General features: G+C 41.0%; 1 protein-coding gene across 2 annotated transcripts in view; it reads right to left on the reverse strand.

Moving 5' to 3' along the window:
- The window catches only part of MYO1E (myosin IE), a 191,979-nt gene that overhangs the window by 90,834 nt on the left and 84,634 nt on the right, over positions 1 to 16,511 (reverse strand). The window lies entirely within an intron of this gene.

The following is a 16,511-nucleotide window of genomic DNA, read 5'->3' on the forward strand; positions in this document are numbered from 1 at the left end:
GGCCTGCCAAAAGCCTTGAGTCTGAAGCCTGTTCTCTTTAAGAAAGAGGTTTTAAAACATGCCAGCACAAAGCAGACTTACTCCTTGATAGAAGCAGAAATACTGAAACAAAATTCAACATGGGATCATCCTCTGTATATACTTTAAGATTAGGTAAACCCTGCAGTGTGCCACCTGCAGTCACCTGGCATCCCCAGTGGTGCCCAGATCACACTGGGAGGTGCTGCCATCATCAGGTGGGAGCATGCGAAGAGCACAGAGGTTGGACGGAAAGGAAGGAGCCAGGTTACAAGGGTGTGAGGGGCCCAGGAGGGAGGTGAAGGCCTCCATTAGAGCAGTGCTGGTGACGAAAGAGATGAGGGAGTGAACTCATGCCCTATCAGGAAGTGAGACCGGTGGAACTTGGCAAGGGATTGGTTATGGCAGAGGAGGGATAGGAAGGAATCAAGAGTGACTTCTTGGTTTGGGGCCTCAGAAGCTGGTGAATATCTTGTCACTAAGATAAGACTTTAAATACCCTGCAGGGCAGGGCGGGGAAATCATGTGGTGGCAGGAACTCAGAGACTAAGGATGCAGAGCAGCGAAGGGCTTTCGAGGGCTACCCAGAGGTGTGGGGCCTGCAGGCCTGGTGGGCCAGGACTTAGAGCCATGAGGGGTAGGAGGAGCATTGAAGTAACGGATGGAAGAGATGGCTGTGATGGGGAGATTGATTAGATTGGGCATGTAAATAAATAGATTGAGCAACAGACAAATATATTGAAAATAATGTGGAAACAAGACTCTCACTGTCAGAGAAAAGTATTAACAAATTTGAAAAGAAGCATGAAAGAACCCCAAAGGCTCAGACTGCAATTAAAGGTATCAGTTCAAACTGTTGGAACTGAAGGTATCAGTATACACACATACGGATGTAGAAATAGTTATAAATAAATCTGCATGCATGCGTGGTGTATACGGTACATATATACGTACATATATATTTCCTAGCATTGGCCACTGAGACGGTCTAAAAGCAATGACACACCAGTGTCAACAAACACCAAGCACCAAATCTTAGTTTCTAAATACTATTCTCCAATAAAAGGAACCAGGGCTCCTTGGAGAAATGGACAATTCCAGGGCTGGGCCAGGAAAAATAGAAGCTAAGCCTGGAACATGGTAACTGTGCCAAAAAGTAAAGAAATGTACGGCAACTGCTGTGGACATGTCAAGCACACAAGAGGCAGTTTGAAAGCGTTCCCACCGGCCAAATCAAGATAACGAAAAGAATGGATTAAGATGCATTGAATAAAATAGGAAGCCATAAATCTATACTGCCACAAAAATGAATAAATCAATAAATAAAGAGAAGGAGGGAAAAATCTTCCTTAGTAGACTGCCAACTAATAACTGTAGAAGGAATGATGGAAATAGATTGTCACCATTTGACACCTGTCATAGAGGTGATTGATTCAAGCAGGAGTCATCAATGGATGCTACGGCTGGAGGAGGTTTGATGAGGAGCAGGATGTTGCCACAATCTCAGAATATGTCCCCACCAAATGCTAACACATCATAAAAGAGAATGTGGTGAATTTAGTGAGCAGAAACATAGCCAACACCTACAGGATGGACCAGGTGAGAGAAAGCACAGCATTGTTTCTACGGCATTCCTGCCCAGAAGGCATGACCTGAGTCTACTCATGAGGAATCGGCGGTCAGCCTACCAATTGAATGCCTGAACTCCTTACAACTGTAAAGGGCAGTCACTTTCACCACTCCTATTCAACATAGTACTGGAGGTGCTGGCCAGAGCAATTCGGCAGGAAAAAGAAATAAAAGGAATCCAAATAGGTAACGAAGAAGTAAAACTCTCGCTGTTTGCAGACGACATGATCTTATATATAGAAAACCCCAAAGAATCCATAGAAAAACTATTAGATATAATCAACAACTACAGCAAAGTAGCAGGGTATAAAATTAACGTGCATAAATCAGTAGCATTTCTATACACTAACAATGAACTAACAGAAAAAGAACTCAAGAACTCAATCCCATTCACAATCGCAACGAAAAGAATAAAATACCTTGGGATAAACTTAACCAAGGAAGTGAAGGATCTATACAATGAAAACTACAAGACTTTCTTGAAAGAAATTGACGATGACATAAAGAGATGGAAAGACATTCCTTGCACATGGATTGGAAGAATAAACATAGTTAAAATGTCCATACTACCTAAAGCAATATACAGATTCAATGCTATCCCAATCAGAATCCCAAGAACATTCTTCACAGAAATTGAACAAACAATCCTAAAATTCATATGGGGCAACAAAAGACCGTGAATTGCTAAAGCAATCCTGAGCAAAAACAAAGCCGGCGGAATCACAATCCCTGATTTCAAAACATACTACAAAGCTACAGTGATCAAAACAGCATGGTACTGGTACAAAAACAGGTCCACAGATCAATGGAACAGAATTGAAAGCCCAGAGATAAAACCACACATCTATGGACAGCTGATCTTCGACAAAGGAGCAGAGGGCCTACAATGGAGAAAAGAAAGTCTCTTCAACAAATGGTGCTGGGAAAACTGGACAGCCACATGCAAAAGATTGAAAATTGACCATTCTTTTTCACCACACACCAAAATAAACTCAAAATGGATCAAAGACCTAAAGATTAGGCCTGAGACAATAAGTCTTTTGGAAGAGAATATAGGCAGTACACTCTTTGACATCAGTTTCAAAAGAATCTTTTCGGACACTGTAACTCCTCAGTTGAGGGAAACAATAGAAAGAATAAACAAATGGGACTTCATCAGACTAAAGAGCTTCTTCAAGGCAAGGGAAAACAGGATTGAAACAAAAAAACAGCTCACTAATTGGGAAAAAATATTTACAAGCCACTTATCTGACAAAGGGTTAATCTCCATAATATACAAAGAACTCACACAGCTCAACAACAAAAAAACAAACAACCCGATCAAAAAATGGGCAGAGGACATGAACAGACATTTCTCAAAAGAAGATATGAATATGGCCAATAGACACATGAAAAGATGTTCATCATCGCTAATCATCAGGGAAATGCAAATCAAAACTACACTAAGATATCACCTTACACCTGTTAGATTGGCAAAAACATCCAAAACCAAGAGTGACAAATGTTGGAGAGGATGTGGAGAAAAAGGAACCCTCATACACTGTTGGTGGGAATGCAAACTGGTACAGCCACTATGGAAAACAGTATGGAGATTTCTCAAAAAGTTAAAAATAGAAATACCCTATGACCCAGCCATCCCATTACTGGGTATCTATCCTAAGAACCTGATATCAGAAATCTCAAGAGTCCGTTGCACCCCTATGTTCATCGCAGCATTATTTACAATAGCCAAGACGTGGAACCAGCCTACATGCCCAGAAACTGATGACTGGATAAACAAGATGTGGTATATATACACAATGGAATACTACTCAGCCATAAAAAAAAGACAAAATTGGCCCATTCACAACAATGTGGATGGACCTCAAGGGTATTATGTTAAGCGAAATAAGCCAGTCAGAGAAAGATGAACTCTATATGACTCCACTCATAGGTGGAAGTTAGTATATTGATAAGGAGATCTGATCGGTGGTTACCAGGGAAAAGGGGGGGTGGGGGGAGGGCACAGAGGGGGAAGTGGTGTACCCACAACATGACTAACAAAAATGTACAACTGAAATCTCACAAGGTTGTAATCTATCATAACATTAATAAAAAAAAAAAGTAAAATAAATAAATAAATAAAATTTAATTAAAAAAAAAAAACTGTAAAGGGCAGAAAACACAGCAAAAGTCTGAGGAACTGTTCCACAATGAAGGAGACCGAAGAGACATGTACTTCTGGATAGGATCCTGGAGCAAAATGGAAAGATATTTTGGGCGGAACTGGCAAAATGTAAATGGGGCCTGTGGGTTGGATGATAGTGCTGTCCCGATATCAATGTCTTCATTCAGAGTACTGTAACTGGTTATGTAGGAGAGCATCTCGTTTTCAGGAAAAACACACTACAGGGTTTAGGGATGATGAGTTATTGCATCTGTAGCTCAACCTTAAAAGCTTCATAAAAACACTAATATCATTGGTAATACCAATATGTCTGTATGTGTGTGTGTGTGTGTGGCTGTGGAGGGGGAGAGGAGGTAGGAAGGAGGGAGGGAGGGAGAGAGAGTGTAAATGTGGTAAAATGCTACCAGTTGGGGAAACTAGGAGAAGGAGATATAAGGGTACTTTGAACTTTTCTGGCAATTTTTCTGCACATATGGAATTACTTCAAAATAAATTGTTTCAAAGAGAGCTTATGGGAAATGTCTCAAATCTGAGGATAGAGGAGGAAGAAGTAGATGGAATAGTTGTTCACTTGTGTACAGGCAAAACACACAAACACACACACGGGCATATATATCCCTCCACCACCCTTTGAATTCTGTTGATCAGTGGCAGATAGAGATGGTCAGCAGACGGTTGAAAATGTGAGTCTGAAGCACAGCGAAAGGTTCAGGGGGAAGATTTAGTGCTGTGAGTGATCAACTTGTAAAAGAGAATCAAAGTGGAAAGAGTGAGTGAGATTACCAAGGAAAAGCGTGATCGAGCACAGGCTGAGCCACAACCCTGGGGACTGTGGTGGCCACTGTTTGTTTCCACTCAAGCTTTATTCCCCAGCTCCTCTTTCCTGACAATATCCTGATTTGGTTCAGGTACCTGTCCTGGCACACGAGGCACAGGGAAGCTGGTCCCATCCTCAGCTAAGCCATCTGCCCCCCATCCCCCAGCAACTGTCAAGAGTCCATAGTAACAAAGTTGCCTAATTAGACTGAAGGGGAGGACTAATGGGAGAGGTTTCTCTCTCCTTTGGATGTGAGTAAGGAAGCACATTCCTCTCTGACTGCCACTGGTAGCCACCTGGAACTGCCAAGGGGAACCAATCTCAGGATGTCTGGACTGTGAAGCAGAGAGGTGGAAAGAAGCTGAGTCCTTGATGGCATCATTGGACCAATGAGTTAAATAGCTCTGGAGTCTGCACAACCTCTGCATGTTTTGTTATATGAGATAATAAGTTTCCTTAATTTCTAAGTCAGTTTGAATTAGACTTTCTGTTGCTGGCAGCTCAAAGTATATTAAATGAAATGAGGACCGTTGACATCTCAGGAGCATGCTGAAGATGCTCCCCAAGGAGAACAAGACGGAAAAGTTAGAGGCACGAGGAGAAGCAGGAGGATGGATGTGGCATCACAGAGCTGAGGGAACTGGGGGTCCACTGTGTCAACATGGCGGGGAGATCGATAAGACAACGAAGTTCTGAAAATTCCCACTGGGACCTATTCACACACCCTACTTTTTTTATGTAGGGACATATTAGTATTGAACTTGACACTTATTTCAAAAGATATAACCCAAGGATAAAAAATACAGGGATAGTTTTGAAAACATATATATATTTTTTCTAATTCTAGAGATGAACATATTAGTTACTGAAAAGTGACTCATCAGAAGATGAAAATGAACATCAATTGCACAGGAGATTTGAAAGGAGCAGACGAGAACACTGTGGATGTAATAACTGTAGCACGTGTCCACCAAGCAGTTAATGTCCATCAGGAACTGTTCACTTGCTCTGAACAACAGCCCTGTGAGGTAGCTACTATTCTTATCCCCATTCTTTGATGAGAAATGCTAAGCAACTTGCTCAGGGACACAGAGCTAGTGAGTGGCGTTGCTGGGAAGGTACTCAAGACAGTCTGACTCAGGAGCCTGAGCTATATACTGCTTCCGATGAGGGTATATATTTAAAATCCTCGCACGGGTTAGATAGTCAATTAAAAGCAACAGGGTTTCCCAAAGTAATTCCATGAATAGCACAGTTCATTGTATAATCAAACTTCTAACTACTCCTGAGTCTTTGCTGATACACACCCCTTTAAGGAAGGCCTCTGCCAAAAACATTTATTATCTCACACACAGCTGGAACTAACAAATAATAGCCTGCATCACTCGGATCACAAGACAAGATGCGATCGAGAATGAGAAACACATCAAAGAAGGGTCTAGACAGCCTTCTCCAAAGACTCAATTCACACACTTCCTTCCTGGCAGCCCCATTGGATCTGGGAAAGAAATAAGTCTGAGGTGAAACGTCTCTGCTGCCCACCTGGGGGGTCCAGGGCTGAAGAGAAAGGGGTGATCTGTCCGCTCTTGTAATGACACTGCAAAATAAGTTCTTAAGTACCTGCAATGGCTAAATGTATACAATGCAAAATCAAGCAGGCGTGCCAAAACAACCGAGTAGCTGGGAAAAAGTCATTCTTTAACAAAATGAGGAAAGTGTGAATGAAACAAAGAGATGTTATTTCTTCCCAATCAATTAGTACCGTCAAGCAGACAAAATTTTCACCTACAGCCTGCCAAGAAAATGGCCCCATGGCAATGCTCATCTTGGCCCAGGCTGATGCAACAAGAAGAACCCAACGTTTAGTCTGAAGACCAAGTTTGAGTCCCAGCTCAGCTACCTCTTAGCTCTGAAATCCCTTTTAAGTTTACTAGCAGATATTTTACGTCACTCCTTAGCAGTTTAGAAAAGTTTTTATGTGTGTTTCCTTACTTGGCTTTCCTTTAATTCCTCTAAGATATTAAGCTCTGCTTTGCAGATGAAGTGACTGAGTCTTGCAGAGGTCACACACTTTAGACAGAACAGAAGAGAGTCCACCCTGTGACTCAACCCCACTGGGGTAGATGTTTCCACTACACCACATGACTGTGGGTGGTAACGGATTATTAACCAGATAACCTGACACCTACTAGCTTCCAGCAGCAGAGAAAAGTGGAGCCAGGCAGCCCCAGCTTGGAGCACAGCTGGCCACATTTCAAATGTGAGAAGTTTACCATGTTTCAGAACCTCTCTGAGACTCAGTTTCTTGATCTGCACAAAGGGGGTTAGTAATAGTCTGCCATAATAAACCTAGTTTTCCAGGTTGTAAACGATATAAGTAAAAGATGCCGAGACACAAAGCAAGCACCTACTCAAAAAAGGGTTACTGTTATGATTATGGATAATATGTTAATTAGCTAACGAGTCAGCCTTCCTGAATAACACTCTTTGATGCTAAAGGAATTTCAACACCCGTATAGGCTGGAAGGTAAGATGTGCAGTAAGCTTAGGGGCAAAGGGTAGATTTGAGCCCCTGCTCTTCAAACCCACAGCCAGACGGCAGTCCTCATGCAGACCCCACAGTTAGGGGTGTGAGCTGACAGGGCCTCCCAAAGCCAGGCCAGAGGGACAGGAGCCTCCAAGGCCGATGCTGCTTGGATAAACAAGTAATTGGGTGGACCCACAGAAACAGAAAACAATTCCAATGCTAATAATAAAAGGTTCCTGAAATACATCAAAGACAGGAAGACAGCTTGAAAATCTGAGAGACACTTGATGGTACCGAGACAGAGACGAGACACAAGCCAAATATTGGAGGGGATCTGATTTTTCAAATCTTTTCATCTTTAATCTTTCCTACTGCAAATATTAGAGATTCCAAATCCCAAATGTGTTTTGAAGCAGATGGCCAGAAATCTAAGATCCAATAGCGATAACTCTCTCCTTTTGCTTGACGAAAATTCTCATATTCAGTGGGTCACCAAATACTTTTGATGTACCTTCAAAATATCTCTTATGTCTTTATTTATTCTTTTAAAAACATTTATTCAGCACGTATTCAGGATACAACCTACAAGACTATGCAAACTGGTGTTGGGCACATTAAGGACAGAATGCCCAACTCTCCAGAAAACAACTGCTTCAGACTATTTCAAGCAAAAAAATTAGAAACTGCACCAAACGCGATGCTTTCAAATTGACATCACATTTTTTAAACAGGCTAGAAGAGCAAGAGCTGATGCGGGCCAAAAGTGATAGGAATTCACTTTTGATGGCAGCAATAAAACTGCCATATAAATGTTCCCCAAGGCCCTGTAAGTGTCCACTGAGGTCAGTTGGCAGGGACTTTAGAAATGCCTCTGGCCACACTGCCGAGATCTTGTCTGGTCACGTAGACACAGTAGAGAATACGAGAAAAACCTGCCGGGTCTCCTTTCCCTTTTTCCACACCATGATTATTTTATTAAGTAGATTTGCATAGACGTCTCTGATAGATCCAAAGGTATCCCATATGAGATTCTAAAACACAAATCCAAAATCTGGATTTTGGAGCACAGATTAATGACCTAAGCAGATATGGGTTGCTCACTTACTGGGCTCACAAGTGTCTCCCTGTGTCTTCAGGTGCTCATCATTGTCAATGATACTAATAACAGAGCTATAGCTGTTCGTTCTTCCATTGGCACTGCCCAGAGTCCACATTCACTTCCTATTCTTTTATTCCTTCACAGGCTTATTGAATGTCCTCTTTGCCTTTCCAACTCGGTCAGCCCCCTACAACCTCATCAGATTTCTGTAGTCTCTCAAGATCTCATCTCTTTTCTACCAAGAGACTTATCTTTGTGAACCAGCCTTTTGTGGTATCACGTCCCTGCTCAGAGACCTGCAAGACACCACCAAGGCGACAGGTTTATCTGCACATCACCCAGCCTGTCATTCAAGGAGGTATGTGCCACCCAGTCAACCTTCTCTCCCCACGTCAAGCAATCCCGCACTACTGCACAAAGGCTACGTGGCTATAATATAGAAACAGAAGTAGAAGACCCAGTTCTGGCCCTCAAGTAATTTACAAGGACCATGTGTCAATGGAAATCTTGTCTAACAACCACACTGATATCTTCCTCATTTTCTCCCCATCACACATGGTGGGTTCCAGAGGCTGTCAAGTCATTCACGTTTTCTCCATCCCACATATCCTATAGGGAAGACTCAAGTCAAGTCCCAACATCCCTGTGACACCTTTGCTGACTGTTTCAGTTCCAACTGATCTCCCCATTTTCTAAATGCAAATAGCACTTACAACTTATTTCAAGTATTTCAGCTTCAAAATTATCATTAAACATTTATTGTGTGTACCAGAGAGACCAAGAAGCCTAACACCAGTTTCTAGTCATCAAGGATTGAAAAATTACTTAAATGAGAACATGCAAAATAAAAAATAATATTAAGTGGTGGTGAAAATGAGGGGTATACGATCTGCTCCCAAAATTCACAGGGTGGAGAGATCACTGGGTTGAGGTAGATGAGAAAGGCTTGGTTGGGGGAATAATTCCACACAGGGAGAGCAACCTGGGCAAGGACTTAGACATAGACAGGAACACGACTCGTTCGAGGGAAAAGAGTAGAGCAATTTGGTTAGAGTAGCAGAAAATAGAGTTGGAGGTATCCCAAGCTAGGGACTTTGGACTCTACTGGGCAATGGAGAGCCACTGAGATATTTTTGCAGAAGTGGGACATCGGCTAAATGATAGAATAGTTAAGGAGCGTTCATCTGGCAACTATGTTTGGAAGACAGAGTTGACGGTAGAATAAGTTTTGGGGTAAAATAAAAAGAACCATTATGAACTTGTTAAATTAGAAATGTTGCTATGTCACATAAATGGGGTTATCACAGTGATAATTTGTGCTTAAGGTAGAGGTTGGTAAACTTTCCCAGCAAAGGCCCAGATATGGTCTCTTTCACTACAACTCAACTGTGCATTTGTAGCATAGAAGCAGCCAGAGACAATATGGAAACTAATGGGTGTAGGTTTGTTCCAATGAAACTTTAACACCAATAAAGACAATGGGCCATAGTTTGTGAATCCCCAGGTTAGGAGAAAGGCCTATGTTAGAGACACAGGCTCTCTGAATTCTCACAATTGGAGTTCTTTCTGGCGTCTTCTTATAATGTGATAGCGTAATGCCTATTTGATAAAGAACGATCCTAACTTTTAGCTGAGAAGAACTCAAATAGTTTAAATGTGTCTCCTTATAAATTTATCAAAAGAATATATTCATCTAAACTTTTTGAGATAGCTTCTTAAAAAGACATTAACCATGACATCATCAAGAGACTTTCTGAATTCTGAGAAGATACACAAAAACTGTATTTATTAGAATTCTATTATTTCCTATAGGTCAACTTTATAATACACTATTTTATTTTTATGTGCCAAATATGCATAATTTTATATAGCACACTAGGGTTTCTTTGATAAGTGCACACATTTAAAACTACATGGCTTGCAGGAACACACTCTGGGATGAAAAGCAGGTATATCTGTAAAGCTGACCTGCTGGCTTCCTCAGTTGATGAAGGCTTCTCTAACAGAATGTACTAAATGCACGGATCAATACCTATCCATAATTCCCTCACACACATCCAGGGATAACAAGTCAATCAAGATAAAGAAATGGCCCAGGTATGGCCATCTAATGTATAGATGCATCTTTACTTCTCAGGAAGAAATTGAGACTAACATACTAATTAAGACGTGTTCTTTCATTAAGTCCATCTGTGTCAACTGTCTGACCTCCAGTTGATGACAAGCACACCCATCAGCCTCCTGAGTAGCAGACAGCATTATGACCAACAACTTGCAAGGGATTAGGTTAAAAAAAGCATCCCTTTGGGGGGAGACTTTTACTCTAGGAGCTCAAGTTCAGGATACTACCCTTGTTGAATGTCATGACCTCATCTTATAGTATATGGTAGCTATTAACATCTCCACTGAAATGTAGGACATTGAGACACAGAAAGCCGTCACTTACCAGTAGGGTATAGAGAAAGTGTATGAGATTTGAAGTCAGACAGGGCTAAGTTCAAATAGAAGTTATGCGATTCACTAGTTTGGGGATCTTACAGTTCTGTTAAGCCTCATTTTCTGGATGAAACCTCAAGAAACAATAATGCCAACACCCAGAGTGGTTGCTAGGATGAAAAGAAAGAACCTATACGGAAAGCACCCAGCAGAGGGCAGCCATTCAGGAAGTGTATCTTGCGTGGATCACTGGTGCGAACGACAGGAGATGACTAGGAATCAGGATTTCAGGAGCCTTAGTCTTGGTTCTCAACTGGAATAAATTGGGGAGCTTGAAAAAAGATATTGATGCTCTGGGTCCACCAGAAATCAGTTGAAACAGAATCTCTCGATGTATAGCCTTGATATCTTTAGAGCTACTGAGCTAGTAAAGCAATTCAGGAATTGGAAATATTTATCCCTGGAAAATTAAATTAGTGAACACAAGGCATGGTGGAGGAAATTAGCATCCATGGCAACCACTCTCCCTGATCTGTCTGCCAGTGGGCTGTTGGGAAAGACTTGGGAAACTTCTAAGGCACATCCTGGGGGTTAGCCCCCACTAGAACTTAACTTGGACGGATGGATGGAGGGGCTGGCAGAAGTGTAGGTTAATAACAGGGGGCTGACCTACATGGAGTCAGGACAGGAGAATAAACAGCAGGAATGATGGGTTTTCCCCAAGTGAACAGATCACTGAGGGGTAGGGCAACACCCTTAGTTTGCTGTCTCTCGCTAGAGGTGAGGCCACGATCTGATGATATCAGCCAATGTGATCATCCCTCTGCTCCGAATTCAACCCTCTCATGGTAATCTGGCTCCCCTCGTGGACCAATTTTCAGGGAAATAATCAGCTAAGCTGTCCACAGGCAGAATTCTCCTTATAAAGCACGATCAGGGTCTAATTCACACTCATTTGTGAGTTTCACCAGAATCAGCCTACCTGAGGCTGTTCAACTTTAGCTATTTTGAGAAATCAAGTCTGCAGATGTTTGCAAAACTCAGGACCAAGGCTTCAACGGAAGCCCGTACTTCAGAAAGCAGCCTGCCCTTCCTTGATTTCTTTCTTTTTCAATTCAGTTTGTTACACTGATTTCTAGTCCAGTAGTCAGCTGCCGGTCCATCCTGTGACTGCATCCACCTCTTTAGAAAACATGAGAAAGATTGGGAAGAAATTGACAATCCTGCCTCTCCGTGCTGCATTTTCCCATCTAAAGAGTTTGCACTTCATCTTGCAGACAAGGTCACACCTGGAAAACGGGGAGGTGAATGTCTAAAAGAACACCAGAGAGATTAGGTCATCATTAACTTTTTATTTCCTAATTAAACGATACTAAAATTTCCTAGTCTTTCCTGCTATGGCAGAAGCCTTTAGCACAAGGAGCAGGCTTCCCTTCCGGCCCCCAGGAAAATGGATTTTGTTTGTTCTCTGTTCACAAATGTACTCAGGTAGGCAACATTCCACTCAGCCCCTGGCTGATCAAGCAGCCAGCTCTTCCAGTGTCAGTGGCTGCAAACTTAGCCCTCTCTAGCCAGAACAGCATTTCTCTGCCTTCTCTTTCCTCCAGTACTATTTGCAAGAAAGAGCTCCAAAACTGGGAGAGACCTCAGAGGTCACCTGGTCAATCAGTTCACTCACAGAGGAAGAAGCCGAAGCCCAGACCAGTGTTAGGATTGCTGTCCAGGAGCACAGGAGTGGTGAGAGTGAGCCACAGCATGCCAGAGAGAGCAAACCCACTTTCTCAAAGCAGATGAACCACAGCTCTGGCTGGTAAAGAATTAACACAAAGAGAGGCTGGGCTCTGCTACCAGGAGATAAGCTCTAGGGTCCTGCACGATCCTCTCTGACAGGAGTGTCTCTGTTTGCCTGCGGGCTTTGGGAACGGACCATGATTTATGATGGGGGCTTTGGAAAACACTATATAAGTTCTGACCTCTGGAGGAACTGGAAACCACAGGTATTCGCCCAAACCTACAGGAGGGACTGGAGACTAAAGGTCAGCCACGCAGGCGGTGTATGATTGAGCTCACATAAAAACTCTCAACATCAAAGGCTCGAGAGAACTTCCCTGATTGGTAATGCTATTGCCAACTCATGCATCAGACTGGAAGGAGGCATGACTCTCCTTCGTCCATGACTCCATGGCAGAGGACGACTAGAAGCCTCACATTTGGACCCCTCCCAGACCTTGCCCTATGCATCTCTACTTTTTTCTGGTTCTGATTTGTATCCTTTTGCTATAATAAAACTGTAACCATAAGAACAGCACTCTCATGAGTTCTGAGAGTTGTTCTAGTAAATTATTGAATCTGAGGGCGTGGTAAAAACCCTTGAATTTGTAGCTAGTTGGTCAGAAGTGAGGGGGCCTGGGGACCCCGTCACCACCCTGCTGTGTCTGAAGTGAGGGAAGTCTTGTGGAGGACTGTGCCCTGAACCTGCGAAGTTTGGCCTAACTCTCGGTAGTTGGTGTCAGAAGTCAAAGCAGCTCCTAAATTACAGCACAGCCACCACAACGGAAATCCTTGAAGCAGGGCCTTCAAGTCTTTGCTGCCTGAACAGCTGGAAAGGAGAACCCTAGAAGCGGACATGTGTCCTGCTTCAGTGCACGTGCCTCCTGCAGGGAGAGACTGAGGGGATCTGAGAGCGCGAGAGAGGTGGGCTGGGTAAGACTGAAACAGCTGCCAGACTTGTGAAGCTCAGGTGACAAGACCATTCCCTTCCTTCTCACCTCACCAGAGGCCCAGAGAGGGTAAGGGACTGAATTAGAAAACTCATCCTGTACTCTCTCATTTAATTCCAGTTAAGAAAACACCTCCCACCTCTCTACTGGCCAGTGACCTCCCCTTGGGGTCAAACAGAAGCATTTCATATTAAGCAACAGAACTCATCATCACCTAAATATTCCTTCCAAAAGAGGCTTAACTTGCATCTAACTAAGCATTTATATTTAACTTTCAATTTAAAGAAAATCCAGCTGAAGGAATTAGCGCAATGAGGCCACGAGGAAGCAATTAGAAAAATCTAAAATGTCTCTATAGGAAAACTGGGTTGGTCTCTACACTGAGTCGACATCATGAAAAAAAGAAAAATGGTGGTAGTAGGAGAACTATGGTAGGATAAAAAAAAATGAAGGTTCATAACCAAATGTAGCCAGCGTTCCTTGACTTACATAAACTGGCATGAAAGGACCTGTTTGCGACAATTAGAGAAATCTGAATGTGGACAGCTTATTTTTAAATGATATTAAATTATTATTAATTATTTAGTTGTGACAATGGTTCAGGAGCTAAGTAAGAAAACGTTTTCATTTTCCAGTGATGAATATGGAAATATTTAGAGGTAAAATGTCATGATGTCAATATTTACCTTGAAAATACTTGAGATCTATATTCACCTTGAAATGCTTCAGCGTTCTTGCTTTATAGTTTGACTTTGTAAAGAGTTTAAACAATTATAAAACAAAATTAAAGTTAAAAGTTTTAAACCTCTAAAATCCAAAATGAAATAAATGAAAGTAACTACAGGTCAGACCGGCACATTAATGACACAGAAAAAGATTATTTTATGTGACTTTTGAAACCCAGTATTTTGACTGTACCTATTAAGGACAAAAAGAACAAACAATTTTAAAGTGAATTCAGTATTCCTACTAATAATATTAGTATTGTTATTTTAAAGATTAATAAAATTACTTATTTGCTTTTTCTCATTGTATATATTTTTTATGTATATATATATATATATATACTTACGTATTTATATTTTTATTTTTATACACAGTATAAAAGTAAATAATTGTGATAATGTCATCAGGAACCAAGATTTCAGAATAAGAGAAATGAGTACAGATAGAAAAATCAAAGAAGTAAAAACCCTATAATCTTAAAAATGAAATGGAAATTATCAGTATGAACTCATGTTTCACTTTTTTCTTAAAAAAGTTCATGTTCTTTGCCTTTTCATCTGAAAAGAACTAGTAGCATTGACAACACACAGCGGCAAGCACTCAGTGACTAGGTTGGTGGTTTCTAAATACCATTTCCCATTAAATTGAATCAGGGCCTTTTGGTGAAATGGCTGATTCTAGAGCTCTGCAGAAAATGTACAAGATGAGCCTGGACCATCTTAAACAAGGAAACTATCAAAGACTACTGGGTCATGTCAGAGGGACATAGGAGCCAACATAAAGGGTTCTCAGTACCATTTCTCAGTGCTGGCCAAAGACAGTACCATTTGAGCCAAAAAGAAAAACTGCCATGTAGTTAAACAGATATTTAAAATCCACTAGCCTGGAATGATACTTAAAATAAAACCATATTACCTCAGGGAACTGCCAGGGCACCAACTTATGCCTTGAAAACTGGTAAGTAAAGACAACGAATCAAGCTTTTTATGTAGTTTTTCCATATAGATTATATTTTAAAGTAACCAAATAAAGGAATCCAACTAACAAATGCAGAAAGAATAACAGAATTAGAAAATACCTATTTCTTCAACCATTAATTAAACAATGACTGTGAAATGAGAATTTATAATGGATGGACTCACCGGCAAGCTGAAGATCACATAGAGAGACCAACAGGCATTAAGCGCACAGCATCACCGACAAAGTATTTTTGCTAAAAAATTGAATCTGAACCTGATCAAGCTTTTAGATCTAAAGACCAATTTACAGGAAATATAGGGGACAGTGGAACGTCAAGGTAGATGATCAGATAATCTCAGACTGCAGAAAATTCTGCAGGACAAACAACATTTTTCTTTAACAAATAAATGCCAAGAAAACAAAAAGAGCAAGTGAGAATGGTTAACAATTAAGAGACTTGAGACAGCAACCAAGAGCAAAATGGGAGGCTTTTTTGGAATCTAAATAAAAAACCAACTATAAAAAAGACTTTATAAGGTACTGGCTCCATGGCCTAGTGGTTAAGTTTGATGCATTCTGCTCCAGTGACCCAGATTCTGTTCCCAAGCATAGACCTACCCCACTTGTTGGTGGCCGTGCTATGGCGGTGACCCACATACAAAATAGAGGAAGATTGGCACAGATGTTAGCTCAGGGCAAATCTTCCTCAGGAAAAAAAAAAAAAAGACTTTATAAGACAATCATGGAATTGGAATACTGTCAATATTAGACGATATTTTAAAAATTGTTCATTTTTAAGTGTGATAATTATCTTTTAGAAATATTAAATTATTGACAAATAAAATGATTTGCTTTAAATAATCAAGTGGTGGCTGAAAGGACTAGATAACCAGGATTGGCCATATATTAATAAATGTACAAGCTGGGTGATAGATACACAGGGGCTTAATATGACACTTTCTAATTTTGTGTATGTTTATAAATATCCACAATAAAAAATTTTCAAAAATGCTTAAGATGAAAAATTAAAGAACTAAAAATGGTGAATGCAAATATGATAAAATGTTAACAACTGTCAAGTCCTAAGTGATGGGAATTTGGATGCTTATATTTTGTGTATGTTTGAAAACGTTCATAATAGTAAACAAAATTGTAAAAGCATTTAACCCAGCGTAGGCTCAGAGCTGCATCAGGTTAAAAGGTTTTGAAACATAGCTACAGACACCTAATGCTGGTGTTTACCAGTAACGCCCTCAGAAAATTCAAAGCAAATGACACAGTACACCAAAAAAGTTCAAACTTGAACTACTAAATCATTGACATGACAAACTAGTGAATCGTGCTTATTATACTTATGACATTAAGGATCTCCAATTCAGAGGACAGCCTCAGTACAATCAAACAGGGGGGAG

This window comes from Equus quagga, chromosome 2, assembly GCF_021613505.1.
Source record: "Equus quagga isolate Etosha38 chromosome 2, UCLA_HA_Equagga_1.0, whole genome shotgun sequence".
Classification (NCBI taxonomy): domain Eukaryota; kingdom Metazoa; phylum Chordata; class Mammalia; order Perissodactyla; family Equidae; genus Equus; species Equus quagga.